We start from the raw sequence: 16,909 nt of genomic DNA, 5'->3' as shown, positions 1-16,909 counted from the left end.
GTATGGAACAGGCAGCACCCTCAAACCTTCAGAAGTATGAGATGAACCCCAACAACTTGGAAAGGTGGATCTCTCTCACACGTACCAACACAGACTATCCCCCAATTTAACTGATCCCCAAAGGTTTTTGATTAAATAGCGGAATAGAAAATATGATCCCAAAAAAGTGTATGTATATCACACGTACACAACCACACTAGGCCCCAATTACTATTGTTTGTACCCCTAAAAGGCTAGGAGTAGGGGGAGTATGGAACAGGCAGCACCCTCAAACCTTCAGAAGTATGAGATGAACCCCAACAACTTGGAAAGGTGGATCTCTCTCACACGTACCAACACAGACTATCCCCCAATTTAACTGATCCCCAAAGGTTTTTGATTAAATAGCGGAATAGAAAATATGATCCCAAAAAAGTGTATGTATATCACACGTACACAACCACACTAGGCCCCAATTACTATTGTTTGTACCCCTAAAAGGCTAGGAGTAGGGGGAGTATGGAACAGGCAGCACCCTCAAACCTTCAGAAGTATGAGATGAACCCCAACAACTTGGAAAGGTGGATCTCTCTCACACGTACCAACACAGACTATCCCCCAATTTAACTGATCCCCAAAGGTTTTTGATTAAATAGCGGAATAGAAAATATGATCCCAAAAAAGTGTATGTATATCACACGTACACAACCACACTAGGCCCCAATTACTATTGTTTGTACCCCTAAAAGGCTAGGAGTAGGGGGAGTATGGAACAGGCAGCACCCTCAAACCTTCAGAAGTATGAGATGAACCCCAACAACTTGGAAAGGTGGATCTCTCTCACACGTACCAACACAGACTATCCCCCAATTTAACTGATCCCCAAAGGTTTTTGATTAAATAGCGGAATAGAAAATATGATCCCAAAAAAGTGTATGTATATCACACGTACACAACCACACTAGGCCCCAATTACTATTGTTTGTACCCATAAAAGGCTAGGAGTAGGGGGAGTATGGAACAGGCAGCACCCTCAAACCTTCAGAAGTATGAGATGAACCCCAACAACTTGGAAAGGTGGATCTCTCTCACACGTACCAACACAGACTATCCCCCAATTTAACTGATCCCCAAAGGTTTTTGATTAAATAGCGGAATAGAAAATATGATCCCAAAAAAGTGTATGTATATCACACGTACACAACCACACTAGGCCCCAATTACTATTGTTTGTACCCCTAAAAGGCTAGGAGTAGGGGGAGTATGGAACAGGCAGCACCCTCAAACCTTCAGAAGTATGAGATGAACCCCAACAACTTGGAAAGGTGGATCTCTCTCACACGTACCAACACAGACTATCCCCCAATTTAACTGATCCCCAAAGGTTTTTGATTAAATAGCGGAATAGAAAATATGATCCCAAAAAAGTGTATGTATATCACACGTACACAACCACACTAGGCCCCAATTACTATTGTTTGTACCCCTAAAAGGCTAGGAGTAGGGGGAGTATGGAACAGGCAGCACCCTCAAACCTTCAGAAGTATGAGATGAACCCCAACAACTTGGAAAGGTGGATCTCTCTCACACGTACCAACACAGACTATCCCCCAATTTAACTGATCCCCAAAGGTTTTTGATTAAATAGCGGAATAGAAAATATGATCCCAAAAAAGTGTATGTATATCACACGTACACAACCACACTAGGCCCCAATTACTATTGTTTGTACCCCTAAAAGGCTAGGAGTAGGGGGAGTATGGAACAGGCAGCACCCTCAAACCTTCAGAAGTATGAGATGAACCCCAACAACTTGGAAAGGTGGATCTCTCTCACACGTACCAACACAGACTATCCCCCAATTTAACTGATCCCCAAAGGTTTTTGATTAAATAGCGGAATAGAAAATATGATCCCAAAAAAGTGTATGTATATCACACGTACACAACCACACTAGGCCCCAATTACTATTGTTTGTACCCCTAAAAGGCTAGGAGTAGGGGGGAGTATGGAACAGGCAGCACCCTCAAACCTTCAGAAGTATGAGATGAACCCCAACAACTTGGAAAGGTGGATCTCTCTCACACGTACCAACACAGACTATCCCCCAATTTAACTGATCCCCAAAGGTTTTTGATTAAATAGCGGAATAGAAAATATGATCCCAAAAAAGTGTATGTATATCACACGTACACAACCACACTAGGCCCCAATTACTATTGTTTGTACCCCTAAAAGGCTAGGAGTAGGGGGAGTATGGAACAGGCAGCACCCTCAAACCTTCAGAAGTATGAGATGAACCCCAACAACTTGGAAAGGTGGATCTCTCTCACACGTACCAACACAGACTATCCCCCAATTTAACTGATCCCCAAAGGTTTTTGATTAAATAGCGGAATAGAAAATATGATCCCAAAAAAGTGTATGTATATCACACGTACACAACCACACTAGGCCCCAATTACTATTGTTTGTACCCCTAAAAGGCTAGGAGTAGGGGGAGTATGGAACAGGCAGCACCCTCAAACCTTCAGAAGTATGAGATGAACCCCAACAACTTGGAAAGGTGGATCTCTCTCACACGTACCAACACAGACTATCCCCCAATTTAACTGATCCCCAAAGGTTTTTGATTAAATAGCGGAATAGAAAATATGATCCCAAAAAAGTGTATGTATATCACACGTACACAACCACACTAGGCCCCAATTACTATTGTTTGTACCCCTAAAAGGCTAGGAGTAGGGGGAGTATGGAACAGGCAGCACCCTCAAACCTTCAGAAGTATGAGATGAACCCCAACAACTTGGAAAGGTGGATCTCTCTCACACGTACCAACACAGACTATCCCCCAATTTAACTGATCCCCAAAGGTTTTTGATTAAATAGCGGAATAGAAAATATGATCCCAAAAAAGTGTATGTATATCACACGTACACAACCACACTAGGCCCCAATTACTATTGTTTGTACCCCTAAAAGGCTAGGAGTAGGGGGGAGTATGGAACAGGCAGCACCCTCAAACCTTCAGAAGTATGAGATGAACCCCAACAACTTGGAAAGGTGGATCTCTCTCACACGTACCAACACAGACTATCCCCCAATTTAACTGATCCCCAGAGGTTTTTGATTAAATAGCGGAATAGAAAATATGATCCCAAAAAAGTGTATGTATATCACACGTACACAACCACACTAGGCCCCAATTACTATTGTTTGTACCCCTAAAAGGCTAGGAGTAGGGGGAGTATGGAACAGGCAGCACCCTCAAACCTTCAGAAGTATGAGATGAACCCCAACAACTTGGAAAGGTGGATCTCTCTCACACGTACCAACACAGACTATCCCCCAATTTAACTGATCCCCAAAGGTTTTTGATTAAATAGCGGAATAGAAAATATGATCCCAAAAAAGTGTATGTATATCACACGTACACAACCACACTAGGCCCCAATTACTATTGTTTGTACCCCTAAAAGGCTAGATGAGGAGTAGGGGGAGTATGGAACAGGCAGCACCCTCAAACCTTCAGTATGAGATTGTGTTCACTGTACCCCACAAAGATTGAGTTCACTGCACCCCACAATGATTGTGTTCACTGCACCCCACAAAGATTGTGTTCACTGCACCTCACAAAGATTGTGTTCACTGTACCCCCCAAAGATTGTGTTCACTGCACCCCACAAAGATTCTGTTCACTGTACCCCACAAAGATTGTGTTCACTGCACCCCAAAAAGATTGTGTTCACTGCACCCCAAAAAGGATGTTGTTCACTGCACCCCAAAAAGGATGTTGTTCACTCCACCCCAAAAAGATTGTGTTCACTGCACCCCACAAAGATTGTGTTCACTGCACCCCAAAAAGATTGTGTTCACTGCACCCCAAAAATGATTTTGTTCACTGCACCCCAAAAAGGATTTTGTTCACTGCACCCCAAAAAGGATGTTGTTCACTCCACCCCAAAAAGATTGTGTTCACTGCACCCCAAAAAGATTGTGTTCACTGCACCCCACAAAGGATTTTGTTCACTGCACCCCAAAAAGATTGTGTTCACTGCACCCCAAAAAGGATGTTGTTCACTGCACCCCAAAAAGGATTTTGTTCACTGCACCCCAAAAAGATTGTGTTCACTGCACCCCACAAAGGATTTTGTTCACTGCACCCCACAAAGATTGTGTTCACTGCACACCAAAAAGGATTGTGTTCACTGCACCCCAAAAAGATTTTGTTCACTGCACCCCAAAAAGATTGTGTTCACTGCAGCCCAAAAAGATTGTGTTCACTGCAGCCCAAAAAGATTGTGTTCACTGCAGCCCAAAAAGATTGTGTTCACTGCAGCTCACACACAGAAAAATGGATGTGGATCACTGACACCTGCCTATCTCCAATCCCACACCACACAGCAATATCGATTGTAGTTTGTAGAACACAGTTTCCCTAAAATTCAGCAGACTCTGTCCCTAACAGGATTGAGAAGAGATCGTAGATCAGGATTGAGTGCAGACCCCACCCCCCACACAGCAATATCGATTGTAGTTTGTAGAAGACACTGACCCTATATAATTCAGCAGACTCTATCCCTAAAATGCCTACAACTCGCCCTGCCTAAACACTCCGACCTGTCCCTCAATTCTATCCGGACACAAATGGTTTTTTCCTGCCTATCTTTCCCTAATCAGCAGCCAGCACGTTGATGTGTGCTCTGTCCCTGAATCTAAGCAGCATAATGACGCCGCTGCGGCTGCCTCGAACTTATAAAGACTTGGTCACATGCTTCAGACGGCCAATCACAGCTACTGAGACATTTGCAGGCATGGCTGGGATGGCTTAAGGCACACCAGTTAAACGATTGTTGATTGGCTGTTGAAAGCCCGCCATGAAAAGAGCGCCAAAGCATGCAAAACCCGGAAATAAAACGACCGAACACGGATTTTTACCCGAACATACAGTAAAGTGTCCGTGTCCGTGTTCGGGTACAAAAAATCCAATTATTCGGTACGAACACGAATAATACAGTCCGTGTTCGCTCAACACTACCTATAATGCTAAAGGACTAAACGTGCCAGAAAAGAGGCACATGTTGCTATCCGATTTAAAGCGTCTAAATACTAGTATTGCATTGATACAAGAAACGCATTTTAGGACAGATAAAATGCCCTTCCTTAAAAATAAAAACTTTCCACACGTGTATCATTCCACATATACACAAACAAAGTCACGAGGAGTTTCTATACTCATAGCAAATTCCATCCCATGGACCTTCCAAGATAATAAACAAGATCCAGAGGGAAGGTTCCTATTTGTCAAGGGATTAATAGGTGAAATACAAATAACACTAGCAACAGTATATGCACCTAATAACCGGCAAGATAGGTTTATTTCTAAGACAGTAGGTGAACTGTGCTTCTCAGAGGGTCAATTAATTATGGGTGGAGACTTTAATATACCATTGACACCTGCAATAGATACTTCATCGGGGACTTCCACACTTACAGCTGGAATGAATAAAAGGATCTTAAAGACACTGTATAAAGCCCAGTTGATAGATGCATGGCGTTTACAACACCCTTCTGAAAAAGAATATACATTCTATTCAACACCACATAAGATCTACTCCAGAATTGATTTCTTTGCCATACCACATGCTCAATTACAGGCAGTGAAAAAAACGAGCATAGACAGCATTACATGGTCAGATCATGCGCCCATATCATTATCGTATAGCCTAGTAGCAAACTCTTTACAGAGAAGGAATTTCTGGAGGTTAAATGAGATGAAATATTAAGGGAAGTTGAGGAGGAGATGAAAGTCTTCTTCGATTAAATGACCAGCCCGGTTGCAATACGGGAATCTTGTGGGAGACCCACAAGACAGTAGTGAGAGGAATCTTCATAAAACACGGAGCACGTATCAAAAGAGAAAGGAATGAACAGCTGGTACAACTTAAGGAAAGATTAAAAACTCTAGAGACAGAACATAAGCAAAGCCCAGTAGAAACAATATTGAGTGAATTGAAGTTAGTTAGAAAACAGATAACAGACCTGCTGCAGTATAAGGCAAAGGCCGCCATACAAAGGTGCCGCAAAATGAATTATGAGGCAGGCAATAAATGTGGAAAAATACTTGCTAGAACTGTACAGGAACAGAAGTCGAGGTCATATATTCCGCATATTGTTTCAGCAGAAGGAATTAAGAAAACTTTACCTATACAAATATTAGGGGAATTTGAGAAATATTATACTGCATTATATAATTTAAAAGAGACACCACCCCAGCAACAAGACATTGATAACTACTTAGTTCAATCACAGTTACCTAAACTATCAGAAGAAGACTGAGAATATCTAGAGACTGAGATTACTGTAGAGGAGATACAACAAGCAGTAAGGTCAATGAAATCCGGGAAAGCACCAGGCCCGGATGGACTAACGTCACAATATTACCAGTCATTGATCCATATTTTAAGCCCTTATATGGTAAAATTATATAATGCAACAGGCCCAGATGGGAAATTGACCAGAGACACACTTACAGCTCATATTTCACTAATATTAAAGAAGGGTAAGGACCCAGCTTCATGTAGTAGTTATAGACCAATATCTTTATTAAATGTGGACTTAAAAATATTGACTAAAATCATAGCAAATAGATTGGCATGCCGAGTCTAGTACACTTAGACCAGGTAGGGTTTATGACATCAAGAGAGGCAAGAGGGTGGAGTGCGCATGCGCGGGAGCTCCGACATGGCGCCTTAGTCCGGAGCTCCGCGCCTCCCCGGTCTATTGAGAGCGCCGGCTTCGGCATTACAGCGCACTGCGCCCCTCGGCCGGTACCTTCCGCTTCTCCTTCCTCCGGGGGCCCTCCCGTGGATGTCGGCGGGACACCGCAGAGAGGTTTCCCGGCGTCTTTGCTTCCTCTCCACAGAGCCGGAATCCAACATGGCGACCGCGCCTCACGTCTCCTCAGATGACTGCGGCCCGCTGGAGGTAGGAGACTCAACGATCTATGCCATGGACTCCACAGCACCCTCTCCGGACCCCTGGCCATCCCCCTCCACCTCTGCCTCTATCATTCAGCCCCCCCTGGTCTCTCCAGCCTCCACTGAATCCCTCCTTAACAGAACTATATTGCAGGTCCCAGGGACCCCGGGGCTGCTGTCACCCGAGGCCCCGGCTTTGCCTCATCTGCTAGGCCCCAACTCGCCTGTTCACTTCCCAGACCTGTCAATACTCATGGCTAAATTCTCAGAGATGTTAGCCTCTGGCCTGGCCCAAAATGCCTCACAGATTACTGGCTCAATTAAGGCAGAACTCCAGCACCTTGGGACCCGCATAGAAGCGATCGAGCACACTATGGATCAAACGGTCGCAAGGGCCAATCAGAACACTGCTTGCATCCAAACTATGCAGGATCAGCTTGAAATTGCACTCAGTAAATTGGATGACCTGGAAAATAGGAGCCGACGTTTGAATTTCAGGGTCCGGGGGATCCCCGAAACCATCACGGACATCCCTAACACTATCAAAGCATTTATTAAGGATCTTATCCCAGACATTTCAGACCATCGCCTGGAACTTGACCGAGCTCACAGGGCCCTCCAACTGCCCCGCAAAGACGGCCTGCCCAGGGACGTCATCGTCAAGACACACTTTTATGGGGTTAAGGAGGAACTTATGCGAAAGAGCAGGGGTAGAGAGGATCTGACCATCCAAGGCCATAAAATCCAACTCTTCGCTGACCTCTCTCCCTTCACCATTCAACGCCGCAGAGCATTGAAGCCACTTACATCAGCACTATCTGCTAGGGCGCTGAAATATTGGTGGTCCTTCCCCTTCCGCCTTAATTTCCAATTTCAGAACAAGACTCATAGTTTTACCAACTTCCAGGATGGTGAACACATGCTTCTACAAATGGGAATTGTCACAAGGGACCCCGTTACCGCCTCGACTTCCTCCAGGAGGGAACCTGCCAAGCGACCCCCGCCGATCAGCCCTTTATCTTCGACGTGGAATAAGCAGCAACCAAAGCGCCACCGAGATGTCCATCCACCATGATGCCTGCATGGTCCCTCCTACTACTCATCTCCCAGGCAGTTGGAGTTCACTCTTCTTCTCCTGATTTTGGATCCTCAATGATCCTTACCTTCACTTTTTGGCCCCTTTTTGGGTCCAGGTTTGGATTGTTTTCTACGTTTTTCTTTTTTTTTTTTTTTTTTTTTCAAGCAGACTCCCTCTCATGTTTTAGGTCATGGCTGATGTTGACTTTCTGCTTCTCTGCTTCTAAGCTGATTACAGTTTTTACTCTTGTACTTTTTTTTTTTTTTTTTCTTTTTTGGTTGATGGGACCAATGCTCTTTATTTTTGATTGTTTTTTTTTTTTTTTTTTTTGTTTTATTTAGCTTGGGGTCCCCATCTCCTCTCTCCTCTTACCTTCTACCCCTGCCCCTCCCCACTTCCCCATCATTCTCCTGTCCCTTCCCCCCTCCCTTATTTGCCCTTTCCTCCCTATCCCCGGAGTCCTTCCCCGCTCCATCGCTCTGCTCCCATGCTCCTCAAGGGGTATGCTAGGCAGAGGATCCCACGTTATAAATACTGGGGTCGTAGTGCTTTGAAGTTGTTTTTCTTTCATGTATAATAGTAATGCCGGGTTGGTGTTCTTTGACCGGGGAGGTTTCATTGCGCCTCCTCCTGTCGGACGCAAGTTGGTTACCTCTTGCCTCCCACGGGAATGTGCCCTGACTGGTTCAGGGCTCATCCGAACGTCTGATGGGGGACTGCGGGCTCTACCTGCGGTCACCTCATCCCTGCGCAGGAGCACGCTCTTGTGCCCTTCCTTTCCTTTCACTGTCCTCTTTACTTTCTTTTTCTCCTTTTACTGGCATCTTTTTCTTTTCAGAGAGTTCCAGAGGTCCGACGGGTTTGATAATGTTCCTCCTTCTTCTGGCGCAGCTATGCCCGACTTCTCCCAGGGGAACCAGTGGGAGTCCGCATCGAAGCTCACCCCAGCGCAACCTATGACAGCACACCATGACGCCTAACGTGAGTACGGTCTCTTCTCTACAGGTGGCATCCCACAACACCCAGGGCTTAAATTCGCCGGTTAAACGTAGGAAGGCTTTCCAACACTATCACTCCCAGGGATTGGGGGTTCTCCTGCTCCAGGAGACTCACTTTCCAGAGTCCTATCAACCTGCCTTTGTCCATCCAAAATACCCCTTGTTTTATCTAGCCAATGCCCCCTCCAAGCAGAGAGGAGTTGCCATTTTCTTTGCTAAATCTCTTCCCTTCTCCCACCTGCACACGGTTCGGGACCCCCAAGGTCGTTTCATTTTAGTTAAAGGCACCATACAAGGGGAGTTGTATACATTTGTCTCTTACTACGCTCCCAACCAGGGTCAGGCGAGATTCTTTTCCGATATGTTTCTCACACTCTCTCCACACCTTGAGGGGCGAACCCTCATTGGGGGGGATTCTAACTTAGCCCTTGATTGCTCCTTTGATAAGTCTAAACCCTCAGGTGGTAGGCTTCGCCGCCCCTCCAAACAGAGCCTTCGAGTGGCTAGAACGCTTCATTCGTTAGGTCTGATTGATATTTGGCGGGAACTGAACCCTTCTTCCCGTGATTTCACACATTTCTCGGCACCCCATCGTACGTATGCGCGTATAGATCACATTTTTGTCCCTACGACTGACGTCCCTTCGGCGCGGAAGTCTAAAATTAGAGATGTCCCTTGGTCAGATCACTCCATGGTTACTCTTCGACTCTCATGCTCTTTGCTTCCCCGTGGCCCTTCGCCTTGGAGAATCAATGAGTCCATCCTAAGCGACCCAACTAGATGTTCCATGATAGAGGCCGCACTTCGCGACTACTTCGCACTCAATGATCTCCCCGACACATCCCCTTCTACTCTCTGGGGGGCCCATAAGGCCGTTATCAGGGGTTACCTTATTCAATTGGGGGCGAACATTAAAAAGGACAGAATGGTCGACATTGCCCGCTTGGAGACTGAATATGCTCGTCTCCGTAGAGCCCATAAGAGATCTCCTAACCCGGCCTTACTAGAAGAACTGGATGCTGTCAAGCTTTCGCTGAACTTGGCCCTGACTTCCAGGGCAGAGAAAGCCCTGAGGTGGCAAAAGGCTCGCTCTTACGCCTTTCGAGACAAACTAGATACAAAACTTGCGCTGAAACTTTCCCCCAAATTTCGTGCGGTCTCCATGCCTAAGATAAAATCTTCCTCTGGTGCCCTCTCAAATAACCCCAACTCCATCATGGACTCTTTCCACTCCTTCTACTCACGTCTCTACGCGGCCCCTACCCCTCATAAGGGGGACGATCCCGATTCGTTCTTGAACGAAGTACCTCTTCCCCGTATTTCGGCTACTCATAGATCCCTTATGGATGCCCCTATTGATGAACGGGAAGTGCTGGATGTTGTTAAGTCCCTTCGACCCACCTCTGCCCCAGGCCCTGACGGCTTTTCAAATTCTTATTATAAGACTTTTGTTTCGGTCCTTTCTCCTTATTTGGTTCGGTTCTTCAATGCTCTTAGGGGTGGCACTGAACTTGAGGAAGCATCTAATAAAGCTTACATCTCGGTTATCCCCAAGCCTGGGAGGGACCCCTCCGAAGTGGGCAATTATAGACCAATTTCACTTATTAATAACGATCTTAAGATCCTGACGAAAATTTTTGCTAATCGTTTATCCAGCTTTATTGCTACATACATTCATAAAGATCAGGTGGGATTCATCCCGGGCAGGCAGGGACCTGACCAGATAAGGAGAGCGGTCGATGTTATCTCCCTGTTAAATTCTGGGTGGGACGGTGGCCCTCCCCAGCAAGGTTTTCTCCTATCCCTAGATCTGCAAAAGGCCTTTGACTCTCTTTCCTGGCCGTTCCTTTTCCAGACCTTAGAACGATGGGGCTTTGGCACCTCTTTTCTTACCACGCTCCGGGCCCTTTACTCTCATCCGGTTGCTCAGGTGAGGATGCAAGGTTACTATTCAGCAAACATACCCATCCGGAGAGGCACGAGACAGGGGTGCCCCCTTTCCCCGCTCCTTTTTGCGGTGGCCCTAGAATCTTTAGCAACGGCTATCCGCCTCCACCCCGACATTCATGGTATACGGTGCGGACCCGCTACCCACAAATGCGCGTTGTTTGCAGACGACATTATGCTTTTTGTCACCTCCCCATTGATTTCTCTCCCCAATATCATTTCCCTCCTAGACGCCTTCGGGGCGGCCTCAGGCCTGAGAGTCAATATGTCAAAGTCCCTGGCCCTCAATGTCACCCTCCCCTCCTCTCTTGTGGATCGGCTGAAGGACCACTTCCCTTTCTCCTGGCATCCAGATTCCATCCCCTACCTAGGGGTGTCGTTAACCCCCACGATAGACAGACTTTACCCAACCAACTACCTACCCATGATCCGTCGATTGAAGCGTGAATTGTCTGAATGGTCTCGCCTTCATATCTCCTGGATAGGGAGAGTCAATGCAGTTAAAATGACCCTCTTGCCGCGTATCCTCTATTTCTTCCGGTCTCTCCCGATCCCTGTGCGGAAATCCCATATTCAGAATTTACAAGGTCACATTTTTAAATTTATCTGGGGACAGAAGGGACATAGAATTAATAAACTTACACTCCTGCGCTCCCGGAAACAGGGGGTTTAGGCGTCCCAGACCTCTGGAACTACTATCTAGCAGCACAACTAACACAGTTTTCCGTGATCTATTCCAGGGGGGGGAAGCCCGACTGGTGCCATATGGAACGTCAGGCCATTCCCCGACATACTATTGATTATTTGGTGTGGTGTCCGGCCTCTTCCCGCCCCTCGGTTTTATCTCCTACTCTTTCACATTCTTTCGCCATTTGTGATCGCATTCATAAGTTGCATAAAGTGACCTCTCCTTGGGCTCCGCTCTCTCACCTTTTCCATAATCCAGCCTTCCCTCCAGGAGAAAACATAGGGGCATTTAAATGGTGGACTGACAAAGGCATGTATAGAATTGGACACTTTGTGGATAGCTCTGGTCCTATAACCTTATCACATTGTATTTATTCGTTGAAGATGCCGCCTGTGGAGAAGTTCCGTCTGACCCAAATCTCACACTTTATTAACTCCCTCAGGTCCAAATATCCTGCACCTCTTCGGGTCTCGCTTTATGAACAATGGTGTGCCCAAATTACTGATGTTAAGGGGGGTATCTCCCTCATCTATGCCCTACTAACTGATGCTCAAACTAAACCGGCCTACGTGCTTAAATGGGAACAAGACCTCAACATAGAATGGGACCTGCCTGACTGGCATGCATGTGTTGGGCGTTCCTTCCGGGGTATTCACAATGTTGGCCTCATGGAAGCTAATTTAAAAGTGATTATGAGGTGGTATATGGTGCCTGCTAGGCTGGCCACCATTTATCCCTCCACGCATCCCACTTGCTTTCGTGACTGCAAGCTGCTGGGCACTATATTGCATATCTTTTGGGAATGCCCCAAACTGAGAACGTTCTGGGGGCGCATTTATAGTATAGTCAGGTGGATTACTGGCCTTGTGGTATATCCATCCCCCACGCATGCTCTATTAGGTCAGCGGATTCCTGAAATTCCCAAACACACCCAGGCCCTCATCTTCTACATTTTTCTCGGTGCCAAAATGGCGATAGCCAAGCAGTGGAAAATGCCTTCTGTTCCGCTCCGTTTGGCTAAGCGTAAGATATCATGGATAATGGCACAGGAGAAGATGTACAGCGTCCTCGATGATTCCAGAACGAAATTTGAACTGATCTGGGAACCCTGGGCAGCCTACGTTAATGTTACCATTTAATTGGGGTCGGACCTCTGGAACCTTCTTCCTCTTCTTGCTTTTCATTCTCTTTTCTATTCTCTTTCCTTACTGCATGTCAGTCTCCTTTTCTGTCCCCTCTGCTCTCTTCTTTTTTCTTCTTTTTCATCTACTTGCTTTCTTATTGGTATTGCTGTACTTATAGTATTTTGTCGCTGACTCTAACTAGTGGGGTCTCTCGGTTTGGACCCGGAGCCCCCACCAATTACTTGGGATGGGTTTTTGCATTGTGAGTTTTTTTTTCTTTTACGGTTCTTGTTTACAATCTGGAGTACGGGTCTCTAGTTAGGTTAGGTTAGGCCTGGGAATTTTTATTTTTTACCCCTAACCGGTTCTCCATGGGAATCCTTGTGTTTAGGATACCATTTGGCTCAATTAATCGAGGTTGGGAGCGCTTCCTTTTGAGGCACAGTTTGTTCCCTTTGGGGTGTCTCGAGGGGGGCGCCCTACCGTTGTGGCCTTAGTCACCCATTAGCTGGTATCCCCCCCCCCTTTTTTTTTTTTCTTTTCTTTTCTTGGTTCCCCGGGTCAAAATATGGTTCCATTTGCTTGACGTACTCCTAGATACTACATATCTGCATTGTCAGCTGTTTACCCACCCCACTATGCTGTACTTCATGTTTCACTCACCACTTGTTGTGGATTAGTTTTTGTTTCTGTACCATTTTCGTTATGGCTTGTACTTGTTATCCTTCAATAAAAATTTATTGAGAAAAAGAGAGGCAAGAGATAATACTACAAGAATTCTTAATCTGATACAAACAGTAAAAGAAAAAAAGACTCCCTGTGTAGTGCTGAGTACGGATGCAGAGAAGGCATTTGATCGGATGGGGTGGCCGTTTCTGTTTTCCGTACTCAGATACATCGGGTTGGGAGATGCGATGCTAGAAAAAATAACTAGAGTATATACGGAACCGATAGCTAGGGTGAAGGCCAACGGCTTATTATCTGAGGCATTCTCAATAAAAAATGGCACAAGACAGGGGTGCCCATTGTCACCCCTCTTGTTTGCCTTGACATTGGAACCCTTCCTGTGTAGAGTCCGATTAAACCAAGACATTGAAGGTATAAAAATAAAGGATAAGCAATATAAAATAGCTGCTTATGCAGATGATTTGTTATTTTCCCTAACTAACCCGGGTATCTCACTGCCGAATCTGATACAGGAGTTTAAAAAATTTGGCGCCATGTCTTACCTGAAAATTAATTATGGAAAGTCAGAAGCAATGGGCGTAGGGATGTCCACAGCCCAAGTGAACTTATTGAGAAGTAGTTTTGGCTTTAAATGGAAAGATGAAGCAGTGAGATACCTGGGGACTTACATACTGGCAAAGTTAACACAGGTATACGAACTCAATTTCTTGCCCCTACTGGCAATGACTAGGAAGCTCTTGGAACAATGGCATGGGAGGATGCAATCGTGGTTCGGCAAATGCAATTTATTGAAGATGACAGTTTTGCCAAGATTTCTATATTTACTCTGTGCTCTCCCGGTCAAAATCCCGTGTGTGTTTTTTAAGGCTATACACTCTTTATTTGTGAAATATATATGGGCCCATAAAAGACCGCGAATTGCACGTAGAACTCTAACGCTTCCAAAAAAAAGGGAGGGCTGGCATTTCCAGATATTCGGGCATACTATCAAGCAGCCCATGTGAGTAGGGTCTTAGATTGGTGGCACCACTCGGAAAATAAACTGTGGATACAAATTGAGCAGGCACAAACAGAGATAGATTTAAAGAGAGCTATATGGTGCTTTCAGTCAGTACCTAAAGAACTGAAATATCACCCAATAATAGGAAACACATTACGTATATGCACGCAACCAAATATATACAGTAAATTGACAAGAAAAGAGTCCCCCTTGTTCCCAATACTGGGGAACCCTCAGTTTACACCGGGTTTAGATAACAGACAGTTCACAATACTAAGGGAAAAGAAACAAGAACAAGTCTCGTCATTCTTGAAACCCGCTTTTTTCTTGTTGCACCTGTCGGATATCCCGGCAGGGAGATACGTGAGCTCTATTATCCCTCACTTAGTGAACGCGGCAAAGGCATGCATCCCAGGTAACTGGAAAAAATACAACCTCCCTTCGATAGCGGAATGGATAAATAGAGTAGAGGAAATAAGGAGAATGAAAGAGTTAATTGCAGCCTCACAAAATAGACAGGAAAAGTATAAGAAAATGTGGGACGTATGGAACCATTTTTTAATCTCTGAGGAAGGGAAACAACTTATTATAGGATAAGCGGAGGCAAAGTGATTAGGAGGAGAGGATTGACATCCTTAGTCGCTGGTTGTGGATGAGTGTGTTTGCACATATAACATTTTTTTTTTTTTTTTTTTTGGGGAGGGAGGGAAAGGGAGGGAAGGGTTTTGAAAAAGAAAAAAAGAAGGAATATAAGATGAGTAAAGTATAAAATGAACATTAGAATAACTATTAAATTGGAGATGTATTTTGTACTAAGAATAGTAATGTATGTTTTATGGAAATTCCTGAATAAAATTTATATTTGATAAAAGTCCTAATTGTATATGATGCAATTCAGTATGCTCGCTCAAAGACAAGGATGTGTAAAGAAATGAAATGATATTATTGACATGATGCCTGCCAAACCTGGGGGCAGAGGAGCGTAGGCGGAGCATTAGGCTGCAATGGCACACTTATTAGCATTGGCGGCCTTCGGGCCAGTTGTATTAAGTGTGGTCGGCAGCCTGTAGTCTGTCCGAATGTCCTCACTCGCCAGTATTATCATACCGGCAGGTAGCAGTGTGACTGCTTTATGGGGGTGCCAGACTGATTTGATAGATTTGATAGAACTGGCACTATACTAAAAGTGTAGCGCAAGCCGGTGGGGACCCTTTTCGTGAGGGGGCCAGAAGGAGGCTGTTTTTTTTTTTTTTTCATGCGGGGTGCAGCTTTTTTGCTGCCCCCCTGCAAGGTGCTGCCCTAGGCCTGGGCCTTGTTGGCCTAGGCCAAGATACAGCCCTGGCAAAGACCACAGATATTTCAAGGTCTTTGAGGATCTGTCGGCAATCATAGTAAACAATGAGTTCTTTAAACTATATCTAAATCCAAAAGCCATATTGCCATACTGTGACTTCAAGTGATTGTAAAGTATTGTTTATTTTTTTATATAAAAATAACAAATGTTATACATACCACCTCTGTGCAGTTGGTTTTGCACAGAGCGGCTCGGATCCTCCTCTTCTCAGGTCCCTCTTTTGCTCTCCTGGCCCATCCCTCCTGGTGAGTGTCCCCACAGACAGCCGCTTGCTCTGGTGGACACTGGTGTGTGCTCGCTCCCAAGCCCTACTCTATTTGTTTATAAGACACAAAGATCTGTGGCTATGTCCCACCCCCTTCCCTCCTTATTGGCTCACTGGCTATGATTGACATTAGCAGGAGCCAATAGCTCCAGTTGCTGCCTCAACCAATGAGGAATGAGGGGTACAGGAGAAGCTCAGCTCTCATGCACACCAGTGCACGGAAGGTGCAGGAACTCTCTGGAAGATTCCATCTTGATGCTTTCCCAGACTTTCTATAGCTCCCCAGTCCATGCAAGAGTGACCTCTGGTACTTCATCTCAGGTCTCCATCCTTTCCTTCAGCTTCAAGGTAGTGAGCAGGCTCTCCCTTTCAGAACCCTGAGCACATGGCTAGGCATCAGGCTTCAGGCCTATCCAGCAGCAGCTGTTCCTCACACACCCACCCAGACAGGAGTCTGGTCGGAAAGGTCACAGATCACCTGACTTCCTCCAATTACATACACTCTCCCAGCATGCTCAGTGCCCCGTATGATTGGCTGAGAAAAGTGTACATATCCTTAACCTAGACTTACACTAATGCCAAAGGTAACAGTGCCACCTATTGAGAAAAGGGAGACACCAAAGCTACACCAGGTTTAGGAGGAAATCCAATGATCTCAAAGACTAAAAATTAGTCAGGCTAGCTACCACCTACCACAGCTAAATTTATTAGTAACCCTATTTAGGACAAAGGTGCTACACATGCACGAGCTGTGCTGCACATGTTGAACTGTCCTGCAGCCTTCTGGGACCTGTGATGTGTCCCAGGTG

Source organism: Pelophylax lessonae, assembly GCF_965119305.1.
Source record: "Pelophylax lessonae genome assembly, chromosome: 1".
Lineage (NCBI taxonomy): Eukaryota > Metazoa > Chordata > Amphibia > Anura > Ranidae > Pelophylax > Pelophylax lessonae.
The sequence above is the reverse complement of the archived record's forward strand: the minus strand, read 5'-3'. Positions refer to the sequence as shown.